Below are 4,199 nucleotides of genomic sequence, written 5' to 3'. Positions count from 1 at the left end.
GGCGTATTTCCTTTCTAGTCAGAGTTTAGAGGGTGAACTTGTTGAGACATTGTCTCACCCCGTCGTGGGCTCAACATTTTCAGGTCCTTAGATGGTAGTTGTGGAGGACCCGAAGCTCCAGAGTCTGTGGAGGTGGAGACTGAAGGATCGGCGAATGTGTTTGACTAGCTGGTCATAGGACAATTCCCTTTTTGTCGAGCTGGTCTTTTGTAGACAGCCTTGTATTGTATATAAACCTGTGTGTTTATAAAAGGCTTATTTTGGTTATGAATTGTTTCCTGCTTTCCTATCCCAAGCTGTATGTTGTCAAGGGTATTGTTTTGCTTCCGCATGCATATTAAAATGAATGGGTCGACGACGCGTCCTAGGACGTCGCATATTTATTGACCACCGAGGGATGGGCACGCACTCGAGGATCAGCGCGTGACATCCCCGCTCGAAGTGGTATCAGAGCTGGTCAATAGTTTGAGTGATAAGGTGCGATAGGTTCTTGGGATAGTTAGTAGGAATGACCTCTATTTCATGCTGATGCATATGATTGTTAGCTTTGTGGTAAATTGTTTGGTGTGGATCACTCAAATTCTAATATGGTATTAGAATTAGCAAATAGGTTTCTATAAAGATCCTGTAGATGAGTGATCAGGAGCAGAGGACTATTAGAAAGAGGACCATGGGTCCAGTGACTCGGGGTAGTACGCCGACCAGGGTTAGTACCCGAGGTGGCCATGGTAGAGTACAGGCTGAGGTCAGCGCTAGTGGAGTAGCACCACCTCCAGTTGGTGCTGGGGTAGCAGGCCCTAGCGATCCCAGGATTGAAGGGATCATCCAGGCGCTTGAACCTATGGGAGCAATGATGGGGTAGTAGACCTAAAATCAAGCCACCGTCACTACAATTGCTGCTACTGCTGCCATTGCCTCCACTGCTAAGGCCGCTGCCGCTGCCATACCTGCTGAAGTTCCACCTAGGAACGTGGTTATATAGAGAGAGAGGCCTATTCATAAGCTCATGGAGCAGTTCTTGAAGCTGAACCCACTGAGGTTCAATGGCGCAGGAGATCCAGAAGCTGCGTCGCTCTAGATCCAAGATCTGGAGAAAGCCTTTGCACTTCTAATGTGCACTGAAGAGGAGAAGGTTGTCCTGGCGATATACTAGCTGCAGGATAACGCTAATACGTGGTGGAGAGCCACTAGAGGCATAGTTTTCCCATAAGGCGTAGTTCTAGTGTGGAACGCCTTCCTCAAAGCCTTTAATGACAAATACTATTCTGGTAGTGCCCAAGAGCGAAAGATTGAGGAATTCCAACGCCTCCGTCAAGGGATGATGACTGTGGACGAGTATGAGGCTAAGTTTGCAGAGCTGTCTTAGTACACTCCAAGATTGGTAGAAGACCCTGAAGATAAAGCTCGAAGGTTCAGGAACGGCCTTCGACTAGAGCTGAGGAGTCCACTGGTGCCATTAGACCTGAAAGATTATAACAAGATTTATGGTCGGGCCCAACTAATAGAGAGAGACCTAGGTGAATAGACTGTTGCGTCTGGTTCAAGGTTTAGTTCGAATAGAGATATAAACCGGTTTGGGAAGAAGCCCATGATCGAAGGAAGGTTTCATGTTCTGCCCAATAGGAATGGTGGAGTTAGCAAGTCAGCGCCGAGTCAGAATGGCGTGTGTCGCTTTTGTGGAAGGCGACATGGATCAGCCCCATGCCATTTAAGGATGGATGCTTGCTTTGAGTGTGGCCAACGGGGTCACTTGGCCAGAGACTATCCCAGAAAGCCAAGGAGACCATAGCAGTTACCGCCGCTGCCACCGTTGTGGCATCCGGGTTTTCGTTAGACCTCGAATAAGTAACGGCTCATCAAGGGTTGATGGGAGTGTCGACAAATTGCGTCATTGGCACCATTTACGGACACTATTTCGTCTTCGTCATTGTCGGTATAGCATTAGGCCATCGTTTCATCACCACCCGTCGTTCCGAAACATCAACTTTCGGAGAGAAATTTCTCATGCACGGCCAAGCACACGTCCGATATTAGTCCCGAGCGGCCTCGCAAATCAGCTGAGCTGAAGGCCTGTAGCATGCAACGGCCATACGTACATCCGCAACATTTTCTCCATGCAAGAATGAAGCAACCGAAGGTCCACGTTCACAACTTCATGCACGATTTTTCCCCTTAGACAGCCATACGAACGGCCTCACAAATGGCCACATTTTTCGGCCATGTAGCCACGTAAAATTCCCTCCTCCATGCGGCGATTGAAGCCACGTCCACTGGGAGTCAATAAAGGAGGATAATTGACTTGCTAGTAGCCTTAATAAATTGCCATTTTCCCCTGCACGTACAAGGCCATGCAGCCGTGTCTCTCTATTTTCCTTTATGAAGACTTGAAGACCTTGACTTCTTAAAAACCACGTCCGCGCCGTTCTCCTTTGCTGACCGCACCACTTGCATGAAGAAGTCAACCGTGCAGCTACGTCAAAATCATGCAATAATAGGACACTTTGAGCCCCTCAAGTGATGCCACGTTTATTCCTTTCTCTTGGACAGCAATGAAGGACATGGGCGCACGAAGGGACACGTTCCACTGCATGGAACTTCAAGTGGCAGCCGAGTGATGCCGAGAGCAGCCACGTCTTCGACAGCTGCCCTTCACTCGTGCAACGCTGGACTTTTCCCTTGTGTTGACTCACGAAACCGAATAAGAAAGAGACCGAGCTGGCGAGAGAAGACCGAATGCAAGCCATGTTTCTCTCTCCCTCTTCGGTGGCCAGCGGAGAGAGCCCAGCATGCATGCAAGTCACGTTCCCACCCACCTGTCCTCGCCTCCTCCACCTGTCCATTGCAGCTTCAGCCACCTAAAATCCTGCATGCAGTAATTAGATTAATTGAAGAATTGAAAGAGCAAAGTGCTCGTGTGATTGAGGGAGAGGAGAGAGAGGAATCGAGCGAAATAACCAGTGAGCTAGAGAGAGTTCGAGCAAGTGATCTGCGAGAGAGGGCAGTGAAGGAAGAGGGAAAGGAGACCGCCCTCCGTCCGTGCTCGTACGAGCTGCCGCCATCCCGTCTTTGCCGCCATTGAGCCGCTTTGCCCCACCGTGTGCTTGCTGTGTTTTTACTTGGATTAGAGGCAAGTAGAGTCCGTTAATCTACACTTTGTTTGTTGTGGTTTACTTGCTGTGATGATGTGTGATGCATGGTGGAATTCGAATGGGGTAGAGGTGAGTATTTTTGGAGATGAAGAAGCTGTGTTCTAAGTCTAGCCTTCTGTTTTCTGGAGAAACAGTTTGTCCTTTGATGATTTCGCGAGCTGCATGTGAATTTCTACTTGGAATTTCACTTCAACTTCTTAATTAAAGTTGTAGAGAACTTCTTTATGGTTAACATACTAAAATTTGAGACGAAATGGACAATTATTGAGTGGTGAAACCTTTTTTCTTCGAAAATACTAGATCTGGAAAACTGCTCTTTGACCTCTTACGATTCTGTGAATTTTATAAAATGTTCCAGTACGAATTTGATTTTGTGCCCTTGATAAAAATTGTAGATGACATTTTGAGGAACAATATACTGAAATTCCAGAATAAATGGACCAGTAATTACCAAGGAAACGATTTTTCTTCTACACGGGTGGATCTGGAAAATGGTACCGAGAATTGGAAAAGTAAATCGATTATAGCTTTTAATCCAGAAATAATTGGACCTTTATTTCTTCATAAAACTTGTACCTCTAGGTCTTAAATACAACATTTCCAAATTTCATAATTTTCTGAGTTCATTTAAGGGTTTAATCAAAATTGTTTTCGAAACTGTGCGTGGGTGATGTTAAAAAAATCCTTTTTCGGTGATGTATGGACCTGTACGTATTCTTTGAAGCCTTGTTTGATATTGTGTTATCATGAAATATTTACCTCTGGAACTTGTCTATAACATATAAAAATTTCAGAATTTTTGGAGTTTATTTAGGATTTTTACCGAATTTGTGAACAAAACTGTGTATGGCAATATTCCGAAATTTTAAGGACTGGGGTGCGTGAATTGTAATGATTTGTGTGATGCTCTTTTGATTTGGTGTTCTTCACGAAATATTTTCTTCCAGATCTTGTCTATAACATGTTAAATTTTTAGAGTTTAATAATGCTGTTTACTAATTTTTCAAGAATTATGACCAAAGGAGCGCAATCTGTTTTTATCCGAAATTT

The sequence above is a fragment of the Eucalyptus grandis genome, chromosome 2 (genome assembly GCF_016545825.1).
Source record: "Eucalyptus grandis isolate ANBG69807.140 chromosome 2, ASM1654582v1, whole genome shotgun sequence".
NCBI classification, from domain to species: Eukaryota; Viridiplantae; Streptophyta; class Magnoliopsida; order Myrtales; family Myrtaceae; genus Eucalyptus; species Eucalyptus grandis.
This window is presented reverse-complemented; position numbering follows the sequence as displayed.